We start from the raw sequence: 24,453 nt of genomic DNA, 5'->3' as shown, positions 1-24,453 counted from the left end.
ATAGTAATCCCATTTTATATTTAGGTTCAAATAGTACATCATTTTATCCAATGAACTACCTGAAAATAAAAATGTGTTTTTTCTCTGCATTCAAAGTCAGCAGTACAGTTAAGATGATCACTCAAACTTGTAAGTTGTAAGTTTGACTTTAAAGGGTTATTCCCACAAAATTCTTTAAAAAGTACAGAAACTTTTCATGCATTGTAGCAGGCCAAAATAAAGGAGCAGATCAATATAATAGGTCTTTCAATCCTTGTCCAACACTGGACAGAAAAACAGGAGTTAGATGCAATAGTTCTCGCAATATCAAGCAGTAAATAGGCAAAAAATAATCTGGTATCATAGGCTTTTGCAATTGCAGCGATAGATGACACAGGTCCTGAAACTCATCTACTTCCTTTCAATGGATTAAAGTGAGAACAAATGCACCAGTGATGCTCTCCTCCAGTGTCTTAGCTAATGGTGTTGGATCCACAGAGTAGGATTCAGGTACAACAGGATGCCACTCCTGGAATATTACTACCCCTGGAAAAGATGTACAAGCCTAAGAGTCACTAGAGTGACAACAGCTATCAGGATATACCAACCACCGGCTTTTCTCCTAGGTTTTCTATTCCAGAGCTAACATTAATACCCCAAGGACTTGACAGCAACCGAGCTGCCCCTACAGCAGATCTGAGAGATCGTTGAAAGATCTGAAAGCTCCAACAATACAAGCTCCATCCAGCAAGTCATGATCATCCACCTCCTTTATAGTTCAGTGCAGTGGCCAAATGTAGCTCTATCTCACAGAGCAGCCAAAAGCCAAAAAAAATTCTCTAATTCAATGTTATTAACAAAATAAAGCATTTCACAGATAAAATTCTACACTGTCTCTATCAGTGCTGCTATTGTGTGATTTGGTTGACATTTGATAGGATCATAAACTCAGTCCTGACTATGATCGGTCAGCTCTATGATCGGGGGTATAGCAGTGCTGTGTGTGATTGATTGGATAGGTGAGATGGCAGGGCTGTGTGTGTCATTGGGGCAGATTTATCAAGTGTCTGAAAGTCAGAATATTTCCAGTTGCCCATGGCAACCAATCACAGCTCACCTTTCATTTTACCAGTGCTCATGAATATTTTAAAGGGGAGCTGTGATTGATTGCCATGGGCAACTGGAAATATTCTGACTTTCAGATACTTGATAAATCTGCCCCATTGTGTCATATCTATCTCATGACTCTGATCCATCTCATCTCTCTTTTTCTATGTGTCAGATAATTCTTACGGTCTCTATCAATATAGCTATTGTGTGATATAGTTTGCATTGGATTTGGTCATATACTCAGTCGTGACTATGGTCAGTCAGCTCTTCCTATCAGGTTAGATTTCTCTCACATGAACATGCATCTCCTGGACTGCAGGAGAGGAGACAGAGATCGCTCTAGCGCCAGCTATACTTCCTGTCCAGCACCATAAAGAGGAGAGCAACTCTACAAACAAGATAAGTGTGGGAGGGCACAGTTCTGACTGTGTGTTTGATTGTATAGGGGAGATAGCAGAGATGAGTGTGTCATTAGGGATCTCACAGTATATCCATCTCATGACTGACTGTCTGATCTGCCTGTTCTCTAATTTTCTAAGTGTTAAACATTAGTAGAATGTTCACAAGCTAAACAAAAGTGTAGCTAAATCCTGTACCATAATCATCTAAGCACATTTTCAGCACACACATAACAAAGAGGAATCAGAAAGTGTCTGCTCAGCTAGTGCCCACCGACAGAGTTGAATTCTACATTGCAGCACAAAAGCAGCAAAAACACTTAGTTAAATGGCAAAGTAAGTGGTTTAAAGTTATCTTTATAATGTTAGCATCACCAGTAGATTATGATTGTAGGACTTTATTAAATAAAGCTCACATTCTTATCTTCATCATGTAAATTCTGGCATTTAGCAGGAGTGTTAGCTAACATCCATAAACAGTGCAATGAATTAACTTGCATAGGTTTAGAGCCCTGTATCTAGGAGATTGTCTAACCCCTTTAAGCGGAACTTTAAATGTTATAGGACACACAGAGCACAAATGTAACTCCACACCAAGTTCACTTCAGCTATTAGGTGAATAATCCCTGCCTTCACTGGAGTATGGAGCTGGCCTGAAGCATAGCCCATACATTGTACACCGAAAGGGTGTTCTGGCAATGCAAGATGCAGCTGTACAAATGTTTTTCTTTATTTATTCATCGATTAAAAACATGCATAATGTGGGGGACTTTTTGAGTGTAGATTCAGTGACAGTATCATGTTTGGATGTAACCTTTGGAGGACTTATGAGTTGAAAGCGAAAGTGATTTCCCCCTCTTAGAAACTACATCCCTCAAGGAATTTATCAAGTGGTGTACATAGCATTTTCACCAGCAGATGTTGCATTTATCTTTTCATAAAAAATCTTTGTTTATATATCTCAATTATATTCCTCAGCGCTTTAAAAACCAATGGTGAAAAGTATATATATTTATACTGTCCAGAGTACATGCAGGACACCAAATCCTGCACTATTTTTCCACTTATTCCATCTCTGTTTGTTTTGGCTACTTTTTGCCTGTCTGTTTTCTTATTTGTTAATTTATCAATCTCAATCTCCTTTTGTGAAATGTTTTTCAGATCTCTTTTTGAGATATGTGTTACAAATGTCGCAAAAATGTTGCACAAATGTCTCAAATCACTTCTTTACATCTTCTAAGTTTTCCTTAAAGAGGAGCTGTCACCCTAAAAAAAACATTAAAGTAAGCAGCTCCTAGCCCTACCCCAGTTATACCAGTGTTAAGCTGCTAGTTTTATTGGAACATAACGATAAAGCTAGCAAACACTGCACTGCCATAGTCTTGGGAACGCTGGACCAAGCTTACAATGGATTCATGAGAGGGAGGTCTGAAACGCTGCCCTCCCTGTCGCTTCCTCCCTGGACCGCCCCTCCTACACCATAGGCCGGCGGTGACTGCCAGGCTTCATTGCAAATTTGAAATGATAAATGTCATTTGCAACATTTAGCACATCTGGAATAGAACATTAATGTGGCTTACTGATGAAAAACAAATGTCCAGTGGGCATTTCAAAATGTCCCTAAAAAGCCAGAAAAATTGCAATGTGCCAAAAAAATATTTTAAAAAAGACAGGAAAAACAGGAAGAAAAATAAAAATAAATGACCCCCCATGTGTACCAACTTTGGTATATTCTAATAAAGACTTATATATCTTACACATTTCTTATAGATTCCCCTCCATGCCTCAACGTTTTTTTTCCCTAGAGGATGTTGTGTTTATCAGGTTTTTCAATAAAGCGCCTGGTAAGCTAAATAATTTTAACTTTTAATATGTGCATTTCAGGCTTATCTTTTGCAGGAGTGACATTATAATATGTGCTTATGCCTTACTGATGAAAATGTATTTACTTTTTTGGGGGATGGGAATACAAAATGTAGCAATTCTGTAATACTGTAGATTTTGAACTTTTTTGGTGTTCATGCTATATAAGAATAAGTAACTTGAAGTACAGTTACCTTTATTCTATGGGTCAGTACGATTATGGCGATAACTTACTGAAATATTTTTTATGTTTAATAAATTTGGCTTAATAAAACCTAATGTGGGATTAGGGTTTGGTATCTTCCAAAAGGTATAAAAAAAATGCTTTTACAGCTAGAGAAATAAAATACAACAGCAATCACCATTTTTCTTATGGCTTCTTTTATTGTTGAAAACAAAAGAAAACAGCCTAAAGACTCAAGACCTTAACCCCTGCCTTCCTTTCACATCAGCCCTGGAATGAAGGAACATGGCACCTATACTATGTTTCTTCTTTAATTTTTTCATGTATGTTGATCGGTCAAATTATTTTGGTGAATGTATTTAGAAATATAATTGACATGTTGCAATGATATTTTGAAAAATATAGATTTTTTTATACTAAACCATGAAGGGTTCGAATGGCTGTTTTTTAACCAAACACAGAAAAACCTATTTTTTTTTAAATGAGGGTCATTCAATATCTTCTGCTTTTGTGTTTGGTTTTTGGATATTGTAACTATGGTTATTTACAAGACAATTTCATGATTATTCTAATGATGGAGATATGACCTGCTCTATAATGATACAATATGTCAAGAACAAATAATGCTCCCATCAGACCATCTACACAGAAAAATGGAAAGATTCTTTAATTCTCTCTTTTCATGTGCTTGGAAGGCATGCAGTAACAATAGTTAAAGAGTTATTCCCATGAAGACAAGGTTCTTAAATATACCGAGGCACCTTATTTTAACACAAAAAACGGGGAAAACCTATTGACTTGACTATAAGCCGAGGGTAGGAAATGCATTGCTACCAGTACATAGTCAGTGCCTTCCCCCAGTATATAGCCAGTTCCTAACCCGTGAGTATATAGCCAGTGCTTGCACCCCCCATATATTGCCAGTACCTGCCCCCCATATGTAACCATAGCTTGCACAATGTATCAAGGCTTTCAAATAATTTAATAAGAATATCATAGGTGAATCCATGTGAGTACTCCATTTTGAATAGCATAAAAGTATTATTAGAAAGTCATAATCCTCCAAATTATACAGAAGTTATGCAGAAAAATTGCGAACAGATATCAGTTACTTTAGTTGTGTATTTGATCTACAATAAGGGGCTTGCACTAATTATAAATGCACTTTAAGCTACTAATGATATCTAAAGTTATCTTTAGATAGGTCATAATATAATATGTTGTAAGATATATATATATAGAGAGAGAGAGAGAGAGAGAATAAGCCAAAGTTGCAGCAGCAATATATATGTATTGATTTTATTTTTACTATAAGTGTCTATTTCCGCCTTTGTAACCCTGATGTTTATGAATTAATTCACATACATTTCAGATTCCAATTTTGTTTATATAACCCGGTACCCTGTCGGATCTTTGACCCCATATCCTGCTACATCTGGAACCCTGTAACCTGCCAGATCTGGAACCTGGTATCCTGCCAGATCTGGAATCCTGTGTACCCTGAACCTGTCCTGAACCCTTTGTACATGACTCTTCATACTGTATGTGCTCCTGTCTGTTTCTAGAATCCCCACCTGTCATGAACCCTGCTCTGGAGTTACCTCCATCCTAACTCTGTTCCCAAAGTCAGTGTAGTGAATGTTGGCCAGAAGTACTTGATCATTCAGGTTTGCAAGACTTCTTAAAGGAAAAGTACCATCAAGACCAAAGAATTGTAAACCAAACACTCAGACATACACTGACATGCACTGGATTTTACATAACAAATATTTTTAAATTATGCGAATGAGCCTGAGAGGCTCCAGGTGCCATAGGTTTTAATGGAGCATTTTTAAAGCCTTTTATTGTTTAAAAAAAGGTCAGAAAAAGCTTAAAGAAGAACAGATCCTGCCAGAGGGGGTACACACCAATATGTCAGTGTGCTTGGTTTATAATCCTTCAACCTGGTGGTAGATGTCCTGTAATTAGGTGACAGGGGTTGTGGGTGAAGCTAGGGTCTGTACCCTTTTCTCTACCGTGACAGGCATACTGTTGAAAATTGAGACGTTTTAAGATTATTCTGCCAATCACACCACTTTTTTCATGCCACCGCATGTATGCTCCAGCCTTAATAAATTCCCCCTACAAGTAAGCTTGCAGCTTATAAACATCCTCCATAGACTGCAGTTTTCCATACAGTTTGATGTCATGTACAAACATATACACAGAACTACTAGTCCTGTCTCTATCATTAATAGACAAGTTAAATATTAGTACGCCCAGAAGAAAACCTTGAGGAATTTGTCAGGATCACCGAGATTCAGGAAGCCTTACACTAGACTAGACAGTCCACTGACAGCTCTCTGTCCTCCAAGACCTAAGTGATTTGAGCTGCAAACACTCATCATATATACAAGACAAGATACTTTGCATGAACTATGCCAAAATATAATATTACCCTCACTTATTAAACAATCAATTTAGGTAAGTCTCTTCTGAGTGAAGTTTTGATATGAAAAAGGACACTGCTTACAAATAAAGATTTTTTTTTATAAAACTTTGATAATAACAGAAGTTACTACATTATGTCTGTTGTCTGGAGAAGCAGAATTACACAATCAATCTATCCACTATGGATCCCCAAATTATGACTATTTCTACATGGAAACTTCCATCTGAGTAGGATATCAAACTCCCTTTAGACCTCCTGCCTGTGATGACACGAAAAAGGCTTTGTATATGTTAATTGCCTTTTAAGACTCATTGGTTTTAAGACAAAATATTAGTCATTAACTTTTATTGCTGTTTGTGTGTCTTCTTTATTGCAAGGAGTTATTCATATTAGGGGCACCATTGATTTATGTGTATATAAAATGTTGTATGGGCGCACAGTAAAAGGAAAGGGGGATGTTTGACTCTTAGAAGCCAAATTTGACAGAAATGTTTGACATGCATTTGGAGAACCCTAGTGGTATAAAACAGAGAAGAATCTGAAAAGTGTCTCTAATCTTTGAATGCACACCCCTTAGAGAATTTTGCAATTTGCAATATATGTATTTGCCCCTACAGGTGAATGATCCAATTAGGCCCTAATCATGAAAAAGGTGAAAATTTTCCTATAAATGTCACTTTACCCCTAATTTATGTAAGCTACAAGGGATAATATATTAAATAACCCCAAAAAAGGTGTAAAACAATTTCTCCCGAGTGTAGAAGTACCCCACATGTGCATATAAAATACTTCCAAAACAGAGGAAAACCCGAAAAGTGACCCTAATTGTTGAATATACACCCCTTGTGGAATTTAGCAAGGTGTAATATGTGGTGTAGTGTAATACACGTTGTGAAATGAGCATTTTGAACATACAGGTGGTTTCCAAATATGATTTGCAATGGAGTCCAAGATGGAAATTGCAATTATTTCTGGAAAGTTCACTGCCCGTTATGTGGCGCCCCTTATGAAATAATGGAGGGGTATAGGGAGCAACGTGACCTAACAGTTGTTACAATTATTCATTTTACCGAAATGAATTCACAACAGGTTGGGCGTGAATTGTGAATGTCTAGTGTATAAGGAGATAGAATATATCAAGGGATCAACTAAACTTTTGTCACTCTGGAGTTGTCGCAGGTCTCTTAGTAGTATGTAGTGTCCATCCTAACTCCTCTTTTGGAACAGACTCTTTATTGAGTCCTACCTTTAGAAGCAGCAGAATTCACCGGGAAAATGCTGTCCTGGCAAAACACAGGAACATCTAAACCAGAGGTACTGGGGCCCCGTCCTTCTTGTCACAATATTAGTTTCCTAATATTTTCCTCTTGAAAACAGAGAAATGATACGGCAGGACATGCACATTGGAACAGCTCGTAAGAGTTGTACAGCATCATCTGTACAATGTACACGGCCAGCGCTTTTGTACCATATCTTCGTTTTAGTAGGGAAATTATCGCCAAGTGTTGCTCTTATTCACCCTAGTGATGCCCATTGTGACGAATATTTCTGCTTTTGGCTGGACCAAATCGACCAGCCAATAGCGACAAACATGGACAGAGGGGGGCAACAAAACTCCTCTGGACCGCAAGTCAAAATTGGTGGCTGTCATGAACAGCCGCCACCATGCCCCGATCACCGTGTCTACAGACATGGTGATCAGTATTACTGATGTCATAAGTAAATTCGCTGCTATTGGCTGGTCTGAATTGATGAGCCAATAGCAGCGATCATGTGGGGGGACGTAACCCTTCTGGTCCATTGGGCAGGATGGATGGCTGTCAGGAACAGCCGCCATCTTGCCCTGATCACTGTGTCTGAACCGTGTTGGCAAGTCACTACCTGCCGCACCCTTCTATAACAACGTGCGTTGGGAATAGGCTATACAATGTTTATTAATTTTCTAAGCAATTTAGACAAATAAGGGCTTATTTTTGGCAAGATGAGATGCACTGTAAGAAACCCCTTCATTTTAGTGGGTTTTTAGCTTATTGAAGCAATTTTATTAACTTTTTACGTGCGGAGAAAAATAAAATCATCAATTCTTGTTTTGGATTTTTAGCATTTTTTTGGGGGGGGTGTTCACTGTAGCATAACAATAATATATAATCTTTATTCTAAGGATCACTACGATTACGGTGATACCTCATTTATATAGTTTATTTTATATTTGTCCAATTTTATTGAAGGAAAACTAGAATAGAAAAAATTGCATTTGTTTTTGTATTGCCATTTTTATAGCGGCATAACTATAGTATTTTTTGGTTGACATCTGGTTGTAAGCTTATTTTTTGCGTGACAAGTTGATCTTTTCATTGGTATCATTTTGGTGCTTGTAACTTTTTCGGCTCACTTTTTAGAACATTTTTTGTAAAGCAATTTGATAAAAAGTTTAAAATTTTGGCAAGTTTTTGGGTTTTTTTTTTACCACGTTCACCGAGCGGGTCCAATTAGGATTTATTGTACAGATTGTTACGGACGCAGCGATACCAAATAAGTGGGGTTTTTTTGTTATTTAGTGTTTTTTATACTTTATTACTTGTGTACAGGGAAATGTGGTGTTTGGGGGGACTTTCAATTTCTTTTATTATTTATTTTTATTTTAAAAAAACCTTTATTTATTTTTTTTAACTTTTTTTACAGTTACTGACATCTAAGCTTGAACAAGTGATCTTCTGATCACTTGTTCAAGCTCTTTTACAGGTTACACAGTGCAATACAGATGTATTGCACTGTGTAATGTAGGACACTGAGCATGCTGCGCATGCCCAGTGTCTTACAGCCGGGTGCTGCCAGAAGGAAGATCGTGCAGCCGCGGGCACTGGCAGTTCCAGGGCTGCGATCGGAGCAGCAGACCCCCCCCGGGTAAGCGCCGCGCGGGGGGGGGGGAGGGGTCCGATTTACTTTTACTTAACTTTAAATGCCTCTAACACTCCGTGGTCAGCGCGACCGCGACGTGTTAGGGGTTAACACCCGCGATCTGAGAAATCTCCGATCGCGGGTGTTAGAGGCATAGAGGCAGGTGTTGGCTATAATATATAGCTGACACCCGCAGCTTCTGGCGCCGGCTCCGTTCAGGAGCCGGCGCCAGAAGCTTGACGTAATAATACTGCATTTTGCGGGAACGCACCTCCCACCATGCAGTACTATTACGTCAAATGTCGGGAAGGGGTTAATGGGAAAGGGAAGACAAACCAAAGACCTTGATATTTTAGCCAGAAGGATTTTTCCCAGACAGTTGGTTCATAAAAAACTAATGATGAACCCCTGAGAATTGCATGCTTTTCTGTTGTCTCATTGCTGATGTAAGTGCTAGTACTTTACCCTACTGGAACTCCACATGGGGAGCACAAACACCTCACAGAGTCTACTCCTTTCTACTACTTAAAAAGTTCAATCAGGTAAGGACTGCAGTGATGGAAAACAATAGCTTGAGTGCTACTTGAAACGCATTGGATGGTTTTACTTTATGACACCCTTACTGTATGTAAACTAAAAGGATAAAAGACCAGGAGTGTGCAAAATATTAAAGAAATTATGTAAATTATGTTGAACGTTTTTCCATTGATCTGCTTGACTACTCCTTCAATAAAACCTACAGAAACAGATCAGGACAGCCCTGCAGTTAAAACGCTTCGAGGTGTTCATGACTGAAGGTCATTAGGGCAGTCGTAAAGAAGTCTTCATTTAGTGAACTCTCTTATTTTTACAGTATTAAATCATTGCTCTATCCACAAGGTTAAATCTGTCAGTTAAATTAGCTTTTTTACAACTGCTTTAATAATTCTGTGAATACGTGTATGCATGTAGTCATGGAAATGAGGTAGAACATGTGAACTCTGCATTCTCACAAATATATAGTTAAAGACTTCTTAAATATAAATGCACTAACTTTTAGAAAGAAAATCATGGTAACAAAAATGGGGAGACCTCAGTGTTCTAAACAGAGGAATATAGATTACAGGCACACAGTAACATCTAGACAAGCTTATAATATTACATTAAATTTATGTCATGATAGACTCTAAACCATTTCATACCTAGTAGACATACAGGGGGAATCTATTAAAACTTATGTTTTAATTTCTAGTCTTAACATTGCCCCCCACGGGTGCATGGTGTGCTGGATCTACTGAGAGGATCCGGACACAATCTCCGCAAGGTCATGCCTGTTAACTCTGGGTCTGACTTGGCAGAGATTTCAGCTGTCGTCAGACTATAGTTAATATGGCGGTTTAGGGTCTTCAGAAACTGTCATAGAAGGCAGTGTAAATCTCTTTCACAGTCTTATGTGTCATGGGTAATAAATAACCCTGGAGAGAATGTCAGCATGTGAATATATGTGTGTGTGAGGCCCACACCCTGGGTATCAGGAGCAGGAGATCTAGGAAAAGCAGATGTGCCTTATATCATATACATGAGGTTTTCAACTTTACTTTCAGAATACCATAAATAAAAAATACAATTGCAACTCTGCCTTTGACACATAATTGTTCTGAACTGGACACATTCAAAACAATTTAAAAGAAAAAAAATAATTGTCATAATAATAAAGTGCGAGTGCATGTAGAAACAAACATTACATTACTTTCAGAAACATATTCAAAACAAGCATATCAGATCACATGATTGGACTATGTAACATCTGATGCATAATTACATACTGCCTGAAGAGGATTGCAAAAGATTTTATAAAATTTCTAATGCCTCTTTGATTCAATTGAAGTCTGAATTGTAACTGACCAAAAGACAGAAATGGACGCGTGATTAAGAGGATTATTAAATCGGAAAGATATATGGATGGCAGGGACTACACACGTCAGCATTCTCAATTTCATCAAGTGATTCCCAGCAAAGGAAAAACAAAAAAAAGCCCAAAGAAAACATAGAAGAATCAGAATGCTAACCAGGATGATATGCGGGACTCTGGTAATCCTTCATCTCATATGCCCTCCACATCTAAAACCCCTTCCACTAATTTTTTAGGACTAACACCAATGGATGGAACAAAGGGCGCATCAGAGATAGTAGAAGACATTGGAGAAATAGAAAAGAACAAAACCTCAAAGAATCGGGGATTGACAACCAAGATGGAAACCACAAAAAGAGAATCTAGTGGTAAATATTTTCTCCAAAGAACATTCTAATGCTGAACTCTCTGTGTTGGGGAAGGGCCTTTCGTTTAGCCCCTGTGCATACATGGACTGGTTCCAATGGGAACTAGATTGTTACATTTTTTGAGCAGTATCAAATTGAATTATTGGTTTTCTACTCATTCACAGATAAATGATCCTAATAGAGGTGCTTTTGACCCCAAAACCTTATCCTGTCATAGAGGCATTTTCTAATGCCCTAAAAAGGGATATTGAGAAATTAAAACTTGTAAATATGGATTGACCCCCTGAGACATGCCAATCTCACATCTGGGGAAATATCAGCTTTGCGTCGCCTTGCCCATGATGGCGACCTCACTATTAAACCCACAGATAAGGGGGGTGCGGTCGTCGTCATGGACGTCTTTGTCTGAGATCCGTTGTCAGCGGATACTGAGGCATATAAGAGAGTGTCACAAGATCCAAAATATGAACTTAAACGTCAAATTACCGGTATTATTAATTCTGCTGCTGAGAAAGGGGTTATCAATGATAATATGGACAAATATCTTACTGTTGAATATCCGGTTACACCGGTACCATATGTCTTGCCAAAGATACATAAATCCCTTGAATCTCCTCTTGGATGACCTATCGCGTCTGGGAGCAATTCTATCTTTTTGAAAATGGCCATCGTACTTGACAAAGCACTGCACACTTTTGCTACTTCTAGCCCCTCCTATATTAGAGATACTTCTGACTTTCTGACAAAATTATCTGAGGTTAAACTCGAGACATACCCCGATGTTACACTTGTTTCTTGTGATGTGTTTTCTCTCTATACCACATTGGTCATGAACAGGGTCTTAGGGCAATCTCCAGAAACTTACCAATTCCATGTATACAGATGATGAAAGATCGTTTATTATAACACTACTCAAATTGATACTGTATAACAGTAATTTTTGGTTTGGAAATGACTTTTTCATACAATTACGTGGGGTTGCTATGAGGTCAAATATGGCTCAAACCTACGCGAACATTGTGATGTCCATCCTTGTGGAGGAGTGCGTCTATGTGTCCCACCTCTTTAGTAAGGTACTGGGGTCAAATATGGCTCCAACCTACACAAACATTGTGATGTCCATCCTTGTGGAGGAGTGTGTCTATGTGTCCCACCTCTTTAGTAAGGTACTGAGATGGTGGGGATACATAGACGATATCTTCGTTATTTGGACTGGCCCCTCCCAAGAGTTACTTGATTTTCATCAATATCTGAATGAAGTAGATAGAGACATCAAGTTTACCATGATAGCTGCCAAAACGGACATCCAATTTTTGGATGTCCAAGTGAGCATAAAAGCTGGAGCACTCTCCACTGATCCATATACAAAAAGCACTGATAGAAACAATCTCCTCAGATTTGAGAGCAACCATGCTAAAGCAATGTTGAGATCACTACCACTGAGTCAATTCTTGAGAATAAAAAGAATTACCAGCAAAAATGTTTCACTAAAAAAAAACTTTAAAGCCTATAGAGGAGAGGTTTGAGAACCGGGGGTACAAACACAGGATTATAGAGGGATATAAACAACAGGGGTTGCATAGGGACCGTAGTTCTTTATTGATGCCGAACAAAAATAGAGACAATAAGAAAAGGATACCATTCATTTCCACATATAATGACCTGAGTCCAGATGTTGCAGAAATCATCAGGAAACACTAGCCAATACTAGGCAAATACTCTGCGGACATTCCTGAGTTTTCTAATCCTCCCCTCTAATCTTATAGGAGATCCAAGAATTTGAGGGACAGATTGATGAAGGCTGATGTGGGAGCCTTAATATAACACGTGGGAGTTTTCCTTGTCGCTCCTGTGTGAATTGCTCTCATATGACCAAGGGCAAGATTTTTGATCATAATGGCAGAACTTTTGTATAAAACACTACTTCGATTGTAATAGCAACCATGTCATTCATTTGCTAAAGTGCCCATATGGCTTGGCATATATATATATATATATATATATATATATATATGTATATATATATATAACAGAGACAATGATTGCAAGCCTTGTTTTAATCAACACAGGTACATAGTATGTAAGGGGAGACAAGATCTCCCAGTTTCCAAACATTTTTTTGACATAGGACACTAAGAAGCATAATTGATTATGTAACTATATTGTGACGAGGTGGGAATAGGGAGAAGCTACTCCGGAAAAAGGAATTACAGTGAATTATCGATTAAATACACTAAAGCCTAATGGCCTTAATGTGGATTATAATCTGGGAAGTATCATGTAGATAGACAATACCAATTGTGGTGTTCCATGATCCTCATCTGAATAACAATGAAATTGCTTATGTTTTTACATTTTTCTTATTTTTTAGATCATTATCACTTCATATGCATTTTTACTTTTACTGTAAAATTGGTTTGGAAACGGACGTCTCTTCTGGGCTAAATTATTTCTTCACTTTGAATTTGGAGTGCTGCCTCATTTTTTGGTAGATATATGCATGTGAGTCTTATACCATGACTCTTGAGTCTCTGCACCCCACCTTTTAAGGGGTATTTAGACACTGTGCTGCTGTGGACTTTTTTCTCTTTTTTATAATCTCTCTCTCTCTCTCTCTCTCTCTCTCTCTCTCTCTCTCTCTCTATATATATATATATATATATATATATATATATATATAATAGAGAGACAGCTATGGAGATTTACTGAGGGATGGGGGAGAATCAGTTTATTGTTGCTGCTAATTTAATATCCCCATTTCCATTATTTTGTGATATTATTATATATAATTCAATATAATCCCAACATCTATTGCACTCATTTCCTTTATTTCCCTTCAATAAAACACTAATCCTTTTTATATTTGTAAATACTAGCCCCAAGAGCTTGGATGCTAATAACTAGATAACAAACAGGATGCATATTAAATGCAAAAAGTATCAAAGAAAATACTCGTTAATTTCACCGCATGGATTAACGATAGCATACATAAATGCTTTTCTCTGCCAGCCACATTTAAAAGAAAATACTTAAACCAGATCTATCCAAGCTAATTCTATAAAACTTGAGAGGCTCATCTTTTTCACTGAAATAAACAGACAAGGTGAAAGCTTTGATTCTTAATAGATTTTGCTCCTTTGTCCATTAAATTCAACCAAGTAAATACAAAGGGGGGGGGGGGGCTAAAGGTGTATTTCTATGTAACAAAAAATGGATTATATACTTGATGTAAAAAAATTGCAGAAAATAGCAGCTAAAGATATTTTGCGACTGAAAGTGGAATAATAAGAGTAATCAATAAGCAACAATTCTGGTGAGGGTTTACTGGCTCTATACAGCATTGCAGTTACTGGGAAGTATGCAAATACGTTTTCCAAGGTGTTAAATGGAAATCAATGCCTCCTTTTGCTACCTTGAAAGGCAGCCCCTTTAACACCAAATATGCCCTACAAGAAGTCTTAAAAACATGATGTGGAATCCCATATCATGTTTTCAGACTTGTAGGTCATACTTGGTGTTAAGGGGGGCGTCTTTTAACCCCTTAAGGACGGAGGGTTTTTCGCCTCATTTCTCGCTCTCCAACTTCAAAAATCCATAACTTTTTCATTTTTCAGTGTACAGACCTGTGTGAGGGCTTATTTTGTGCGTAACAAATTTTACTTTCCCGTAATGATATTTATTTTAACATGCCATGTACTGCAAAGCTGAAAAAAAATTCCAAATGTGGAAAAATTGAAAAAAAACCGCACGTGCGTCACGTTCTTGTGGGCTCAGTTTTTACGACTTTCACTCTTCGCTCCAAATAACACGCCTACTTTATTCTTTGGTTCGGTGCGATCGCGGTGATACCAAATTTATACAGGTTTTATTGTGTTTTAATACATTTTCAAAAATTAAACGAATGTGTACAAAAAAGAAAAAAATTTTTTTGCCATCTTCTGACGCTAATAACTTTTTCATACTTTGGCGCACGGAGATGTGTGAGGGGTCATTTTTTGCGAAATGAGGCGACGTTTTCATTGCTACCATTTTGAGGTCTGTGCGACATTTTGATCATTTTTTATTTCATTTTTTATGTTATGTAAAAAGGTGTAAAAGTCGCATTTCGGACATTTGGGCGCCATTTCCCGCCTCGGAGGTCACCGCCGGCTGTAACCGTTTTTATATTTTGATAGATCGGGCATTTTGGGACGCGGCGATACCTAATATGTCTGTGATTTTTACTGTTTGTTATGTTTTATATCCGTTCTAGGGAAAGGGGGGTGATTTGAACTTTTAATATTTTATTAATTTTTTTTATTTTTTAAACTTTTTTTTTTCTTTTTTTTTTCACTATCTTTTAGACCATCTAGGGTACATTAACCCTAGATAGTCAGATCGCTGCTACCATATACTGCAATACTTCTGTATTGCAATATATGGCATTTTTGCAGCACATTCATTACAATGAGCCACTGGCTCATTGTAACGAATATGCAGCTGCCAGATAGCCTCGTGTCAAAAGAAGACACGAGGCTACCATAGCAACTGATCGCCGCCCCCCGATGACGTTCGGGGGCGTGGCGATCGAAAAAAAGATGGCGGCGCCCACGCGCCGCCGTCTTTTAAACGCCGCCGGCGACTTTGCCGGCGGCGTTTAGGGGGTTAATAGCCGCGATCGGTGCAAGCACCGACCGCGGTTATTAGCGGTGGGGGTTTTGTGCAAAATGCAAAAACCCCCACCTTTGTATGAAGAGGACTCAGCCCGTGAGCCCTCTTCATACATCCCTTATACCTCTGCGCCGTAGAGCTACGGCGCAGAGCGTTAAGGGGTTAAGGTAGCAAAGGAAGGCATTGTTTTCTATTTAACACCTTTGAAAATGCATTTGTATAGTTCCCAGAATTCCTTAGTGGAGCATCTATGGCTTTAAGTCTCCACATGCCTTTAAGGAGGCCTTAATTGGCAATCTCTCCATAGGAGAACACCTACCGTCTGACCCTCATTGAAGTTACTGCAGTTTTCTACTGCTTTGCACAACTTTCTATACCACCAACTCCCTCAGTCTATGACGCCCGTGCTCAGGAAGTTAAGACACATGTGGACCTGGACAACTTTTAGCACAGCCACTAATATAATGGTATTTACGGTATATGTTTTTGTATGCATTAAGTCAGAGATTGATATTTTAGATTTCTGTCATCAGGAGGCTAAAATTCTACTTTTTTGTTAGTGGATGGGCTACTTAGGGTGGTCTATGTCAAATATTTTCACCTTTTAACACCTGTACAGGTAACTTTTCTGCAGGAAGTTCACCAGGTCACTACATTAAAGAGTAGTTCCAATATGGAAAAGCACAATGGGACCATTCAAAAATTGGTCAGAATCAAGCCAAGATCAGGACAGGTATAGTTCTTAGAAAGCCAAAGATTATGCCAAAAATCAGCACAGAAGCATAGTCAAGTACTACCCAGTGTTGCCACAGAAACACAACTACTAGGATAGATTATCACTAGTCGATCTAAGTTCATATGATCTATCCACATTTAGATGAGTACACAAGTGATGTCAGTCAGTACAGAATTTGTGACACCAGTTACCAAGTTTACCTGGTACATGGAGAAAGTGATTACATATAAATTGTAAATAAAAAAGTTAGCCCATGATGCAAGATAAATTTCATTCAATTCATAAATTGGAGGGATAAGGGAAGTGAGGGCTCTGCTTGGACTTATTGTAAACGCCAACAGATCAGACGTGAGTGTCTATTTGATATAGAAATGTCTTACTTACACACTATTACGTTTCACATATTTAATCGATTGCCTTATGTTATTATTCTGAAAAAAAAGTTAAACAGTGAAACAATTTACCACTGTTTAAAGTATAGTTATATATTATTTTAGATTTGAGTAAGGCCATATCCAACCCTTTAGTGGCCATCAATACTGGTTTTTATGGCAGTCACTAAGAGAATTAGCTTAAGGGGATTTGTACATGAAAGAAAGTTTTCAAGTTTTAATCCCCTAGTAATGTTTACACAATAAAAATCATTTTAACCCCCTTACTTTCCAAGTTTACCAATTTTACAAATTTAATGCTTTGTTAGCTCATAAGTTGTAAAATTCCAATTCTCTGAGCAGACACTTAATAATCCTTATAGTTATGTGTGATGCTGACAATGTGCTTAGATTATCAGGGTACAAGTTTATCTACACTTATTTACACTATTTAGATTCTGAACATTGAACTAGAGACAGAGAAAAAGAGAGATGAGGCAGATCAGAGATGAAAGATGATGAGATCCATGAAATGCATATAACACACTATTCCATACTTCATCTCTATTACATCTGAGCTACAACAAGGACTATTAGCTCTGATACATCTGAGCTATAACACACACAGAGTGCCTCCCCAACTGAATAAAGATATTATCTTATCTGTATCTTGTAGAGTAGGTCTGTGCATGATGCTGCTTGCCAGCAGGAAGTGTCTGTGTGTGAGTTTGTCTTGTAATGGAGGTGGGAGGGGCTGGAGGCAGAGAGGAGAAACTATTCATGAAAAGAATCTACCATGCCCGACCAAAATCAGAAGATTACAATTGTATACACTAGGACTGATAGAGACAGATTTGACTTATATCTGTGAAATGCTGTATTTTCGCTAATAACACTGAATTAGAGAATGTGTTATTTTGTTAAACTGAGTATACTTAAAAAATGTTGTCTCCGTGGGAATACCCTTTTAAGTTTTCTACAGTGGACTAACCTTTGTTACAGGCTCTCTGAGGTAGGGGGCACCTGCTCTCATCATTCTGTCTCCCGCAATGTGATTTTTGGGTCCCAATAGTTTTTATGGGAAGGCCATGCTATGGTCTGCAGGTGTGCCATGTATGTAACCCTGCTTGGCCCCTATTCAGATGTCTAATAGCCTACCTGTCAGTATATAAAATATGACATACATATGCTATCACATAAAAAGAAGAATGAAAACAATAATAACAATATAATCCAATAAACCCCCTCCCTTCTGGTGACCTCTGTGTTTCTTCCCTAAATTCCATATCTCCTAAGTAACCTCTGTGGACTTGAAAGCTATCCCAAGAAGTATACCGAAACATTTCAAGAAACCTCCTCCATATTTTGAAGAACTTCTCTGTATCGCTTTCTTTATGTCTCTCTGTCTGTATGTTACCATACAACAGGCATTGCTTCATTATGTTAATAAGCTTGGTATTGGATGGAACTGACATTTCAGCCATTTCACGGCATGAAACAAATTGGCTCATGAAAACAAAAGATCATATTTGGGGCATTTCCTCAAATAGTTTGCTGGTGCATCTCCATAAGTTAAATCAAATGCATAAGTTGCTTTATTCATTGCATCTCCCTCAATTGCAAATTAATAAAGTTAGAATAAAGATTTGTTTTTTACAATTCCAGATTGTTTTTTCGTAACACATTGTATTTCAAATTAGTTTAAAAATATGGGTGATATCTTTTGTGCTTAGTTTAGAAAAAAGCTGAAATTTGGCAGAAATTTGGAAAAAATCTCTATTTTCAAAGTTCTAAATTATATACTTTTGAAGCAGATAGTCTTAGTACCCAAATTTATTCATAACTTACATTTCTCAAATGTCTGCTTTATGTTGGATGGTTTTTTTAACATTCCACGTATTTAGCTAGAATGTTATGAGGCTCACAATTTGGGTGCAATTTCTCAAATTTTGGGGAAAATTATCAAAACCCGTATTTAGATGGACCTGCTCACTGTGAGAGGCCTAAATAATAGCTAGACTATTTATTGAAACTACAATTAGTGAAACTACACCCCTCAACATATGAATAGAGCACTTTTAAGAAGTTTGTTAACCCTTTAGGTGTTTTATAGGGGTTAAAACAAAATGGAGGGGCAGTCTACAAATTGTAATATTTTTGGACAATGCATTAATTTTGGGTAGAAAATTAAACATTTGCAATGGTTTGATACCCAATTTCTTCTGAGTGTACCAATACACCATATGTGGTGGTAACATGCTGTATAGGCATAATGCCGGGCATGGAATGATAGCAGCACCATCCAGAGCATGACCCAGGGCAGGATTTGCATTGTTAAATTGCACCTATAGGGGCTTATTTTTTTGACACACGAAATGCACTTTTCTGGTACAAAATTTTGGGGCATCTATAGTGAGATCTATGGTGAGATTTTATTAACTCTTTTTGGTGGAGGAAATGAAAATCATACCATACCATAGAAATAGTTTATTATTTTTATTCTATGGGTCACCACAATTACGAAAAGACTAGAGATGAGCGAGCACTAAAATGCTCGGGTACTCGTTATTCGAGACGAACTTTTCCCGATGCTCGAGTGCTCGTTTCGAGTAACGAGCCCCATTGAAGTCAATGGGAGACTCGAGCATTTTTCAAGGGGACCAAGGCTCTGCACAGGGAAGCTTGGCCAAACACCTGGGAACCTCAGAAAAGGATGGAAACACCACGGAAATGGACAGGAAACAGCAGGGGCAGCATGCATGGATGCCTCTGAGGCTGCTTAATCGCACCATTATGCCAAAAGTATGGGCAACAGCATGACCATGACAGAGTGACAGAATGAGGCTAGATAGCATCTAAAACATGCAATAATTGACCCTGACACTATAGGGGACGGCATGCAGAGGCAGCGGCAGCGGCAGCAGCGGCAGGCTAGAGAGTGGCATGGCGACATACCCTAAATGGACTCAGGCTTCAAACCAATGGGTGGCAGAGAGGAACCAAAGGAGGTGAGCAAGAAGCGCTCAAATAATATCGGTACATGATAAAAGTTTGCCAGTATATTTTGTGGATTACACAGCAGGGTGGCGACAAAGTTAACATGGAAGCCATGAAAACAATCCAAAATTCTGCCTGACACAGCTCGTTTGATAAGGGGACCATGTATGGAGGCAGTGAACTAGTAGTAGATTAAAGGTGCTGCAGTTAAAACTATGTTAGTTGGATCTTGGCATGGAGCTGACGCTCCGCTGCCAGGCGAGCTTTCGCCAATCCAAGCCCCTGTCTCTAGGCTACTCCCCAAACAGCACTTCTAAGAACCTTTTGTATAAGATCAAGTGTAGTAGCGTTCTTATAAGTTTGGGATATGGCGGGTGAGGGGAATGTAAACATCTGCGCAAGAAGCGCTGAAATAATATCCGTTAATGAAAAAAGTTTTCCAGTATATTTTGTGGCTTACACAGCACGGTGGCGACAAAGTTAACAAGTTTGATGTGGAATGCCCTGTAATAGCTCTTGGGCGGTGTGCCTTTTATCACCTAGGCTCAGCAGTTTGAGCACCGCCTGCTGTCGCTTAGCGACGGCACTGCTGCTGTGCCTAGAGCTACCGACTGATGGCGCCATGCCCACGGATGGTAATTCGGAGGAGGAGGAGGTGGAGGAGGGGTGGGAGGAGGAGGAGGCATAGTAGGCCTGAAACACCTGGACCGAGGTAGGCCCCGCAATCCTCTGCGTCGGCAGTATATGACCAGCCCCAGGGTCAGACTCGGTCCCAGCCTGCACCAAGTTAAGTGTAGTAGCGTTCTTATAAGTTTGGAATATGGCGGGTGAGGGGAATGTAAACAGATGCGCAAGAAGCGCTGAAATAATATCCGTAAATGGTAAAAGTTTGCCAGTATATTTTGAGGATTACACAACAGGGTGGCGACAAAGTTAACAAGTTTGTTGTGGAAGCCATGAAAACAACCCAAAATTCTGCCTGACACAGCACGTTTGATAAGGCGGCCATGTATGGAGGCAGTGAACTAGTAGTAGATTAAAGGTGCTGCAGTTAAAACTATGTTAGTTGGTTCTTGGCATGGAGCTGGCGCTCCGCTGCCAGGCGAGCTTTCGCCAATCCAAGCCCCTGTCTCTAGGCTACTCCCCAAACAGCACTTCTAAGAACCTTTTGTATAAGATCAAGTGTAGTAGCGTTCTTATAAGTTTAGGATATGGCGGGTGAGGGGAATGTAAACAGATGCGCAAGAAGCGCTGAAATAATATTCGTAAATGGTAAAAGTTTGCCAGTGTATTTTGTGGATAACACAGCAGGGTGGCGACAAAGTTAACAACTTTGATGTGGAATCCATGAAAACAACCCAAATTTCGGCCTGACACACCTCGTTTGATAAAGGGACGATGTATGGAGGCAGCTATATGGACGACTTTTGGAGGTAGCAATGGAGACAACGTGTGGAGGCTGCTATGGAGACAATTCAATTTGGATAGTGCCTGTATGTGGCAGTCCAAAAAAGTTTTCAAACCAGAGGAGCAGGTAGGTGGCCCTCCATAAAAATGGAATAGATTGAGTGCCTGTATGTGGCAGTCCAAAAAAATTTTCAAACCAGAGGAGCAGGTAGGTGGCCCTCCATAAAAATGGAATAGATTGAGTGCCTGTATGTGGCAGTCCAAAAAAGTTTTCAAACCAGAGGAGCAGGTAGGTGGCCCTCCAGAAAAATGGAATAGATTGAGTGCCTGTATGTGGCAGTCCAAAAAAGTTTTCAAACCAGAGGAGCAGGTAGGTGGCCCTCCAGAAAAATTGAATAGATTGAGTGCCTGTATGTGGCAGTCCAAAAAAGTTTTCAAACCAGAGGAGCAGGTAGGTGGCCCTCCATAAAAATGGAATAGATTGAGTGCCTGTATGTGGCAGTCCAAAAAAGTTTTCAAACCAGAGGAGCAGGTAGGTGGCCCTCCATAAAAATGGAATAGATTGAGTGCCTGTATGTGGCAGTCCAAAAAAGTTTTCAAACCAGAGGAGCAGGTAGGTGGCCCTCCATAAAAATGGAATAGATTGAGTGCCTGTATGTGGCAGTCCAAAAAAGTTTTCAAACCAGAGGAGCAGGTAGGTGGCCCTCCAGAAAAATGGAATAGATTGAGTGCCTGTATGTGGCAGTCCAAAAAAGTTTTCAAACCAGAGGAGCAGGTAGGTGGCCCTCCAGAAAAATGGAATAGATTGAGTGCCTGTATGTGGCAGTCCAAAAAAGTTTTCAAACCAGAGGAGCAGGTAGGTGGCCCTCCAGAAAAATGGAATAGATTGAGTGCCTGTATGTGGCAGTCCAAAAAAGTTTTCAAACCAGAGGAGCAGGTAGGTGGCCCTCCAGAAAAATGGAATAGATTGAGTGCCTGTATGTGGCAGTCCAAAAAAGTTTTCAAACCAGAGGAGCAGGTAGGTGGCCCTCCAGAAAAATGGAATAGATTGAGTGCCTGTATGTGGCAGTCCAAAAAAGTTTTCAAACCAGAGGAGCAGGTAGGTGGCCCTCCAGAAAAATTGAATAGATTGAGTGCCTGTATGTGGCACTCCCAAAAATTGTTTAAAACAGAGGACCGGGTCGGTGGCCCTCCATAAAAATTAAATGCATAAAGTACTATAGCTAGAGCCAGTGGGCCCTGTCAAAAAATAGCCAGTTTCCTCTGCTTTACTGTACAAAGAGGAGGAGAAGGATGAAAATGAGGAGGAGGAGGAGTGGATAAATTATTCAGGTTGAGCTTCCTTCACCTGGTGGAGATTGGAAATTAGGAGAAATCCAGGCTTTATTCATCTTGATAAGCGTCAGCCTGTCAGCGCTGTCAGTCGACAGGCGTGTACGCTTATCGGTGATGATGCCACCAGCTGCACTGAAAACCCGCTTGGACAAGACGCTAGCGGCAGGGCAGGCAAGAACCTCCAAGGCGTACAGCGCCAGTTCGTGCCACATGTCCAGCTTTGAAACCCAGTAGTTGTAGGGAGCTGTGTGATCATTTAGGACGATGGTATGGTCAGCTACGTACTCCCTCACCATCTTTCTGTAAAGATCAGCCCTACTCTGCCGAGACTGGGGACAGGTGACAGTGTCTTGCTGGGGTGACATAAAGCTGGCAAAAGCCTTGTAAAGCGTACCCTTGCCAGTGCTGGACAAGCTGCCTGCTCGCCTACTCTCCCTCGCTACTTGTCCCGCAGAACTACGCACTCTGCCGCTAGCGCTGTCAGAAGGGAAATACTGTTTCAGCTTGTGCACCAGGGCCTGCTGGTATTCATGCATTCTCACACTCCTTTCCTGTCCAGGGATGAGAGTGGAAAGATTTTGCTTGTACCGTGGGTCCAGGAGAGTGAACACCCAGTAATCGGTGCTGGAATAAATTCTTTGAACGCGAGGGTCACGGGATAGGCAGCCTAGCATGAAATCTGCCATATGCGCCAGAGTACCAACGCGTAAGAATTCACTCCCCTCACTGGCCTGACTGTCCATTTCCTCCTCCTCCAACTCCTCCAACTCCTCTTCTTCTGCCCATACACGCTCAACAGTGAAGGACTCAACAATGGTCCCCTCTTGTGTCTCGCCAACATTCTCCTCCTCTTCCTCCTCATCCTCCTCCACCTCCACCGCCTCCGATATGCGCTGAGAAACAGACCTAAGGGTGCTTTGGCTATCAACAAGGGAATCTTCTTCCCCCGTCTCTTGTGAGGAGCGCAAAGCTTCCGACTTCATGCTGACCAGAGAGTTTTTCAACAGGCCAAGCAGCGGGATGGTGAGGCTGATGATGGCGGCATCGCCACTGACCATCTGTGTTGACTCCTCAAAGTTACTCAGCACCTGACAGATATCAGACATCCACGTCCACTCCTCATTGTAGACTTGAGGAAGCTGACTGACCTGACTACCAGTTCTGGTGGAAGTTGACATCTGGCAGTCTACAATCGCTCGGCGCTGCTGGTAAACTCTGGATAACATGGTCAGTGTTGAATTCCACCTCGTGGGCACGTCGCACAACAGTCGGTGAGCGGGCAGTTGGAGGCGGCGCTGCGCTGCCCTGAGAGTGGCAGCATCTGTGCTGGACTTCCTGAAATGCGCACAGATGCGGCGCACCTTCGTGAGCAAATCAGACAGATTGGGGTATGTCTTGAGGAAACGCTGAACTATCAGATTTAACACATGGGCCAGGCATGGCACATGTGTCAGTCTGCCGAGTTGCAGAGCCGCCACCAGGTTACGGCCGTTGTCACACACAACCATGCCTGGCTTCAGGTTCAGCGGTGCCAGCCACAGATCAGTCTGCGCCGTGATGCCCTGTAATAGTTCTTGGGCGGTGTGCCTTTTATCGCCTAGGCTCAGCAGTTTGAGCACCGCCTGCTGTCGCTTAGCGACGGCACTGCTGCTGTGCCTAGAGCTACCGACTGATGGCGCCATGCCCACGGATGGTCGTTCGGAGGAGGGGTGGGAGGAGGAGGAGGCATAGTAGGCCTGAAACACCTGGACCGAGGTAGGCCCCGCAATCCTCGGCGTCGGCAGTATATGACCAGCCGCAGGGTCAGACTCGGTCCCAGCCTCCACCAAGTTAAC

The sequence above is a fragment of the Engystomops pustulosus genome, chromosome 1 (assembly GCF_040894005.1).
Source record: "Engystomops pustulosus chromosome 1, aEngPut4.maternal, whole genome shotgun sequence".
NCBI lineage: Eukaryota > Metazoa > Chordata > Amphibia > Anura > Leptodactylidae > Engystomops > Engystomops pustulosus.
This window is presented reverse-complemented; position numbering follows the sequence as displayed.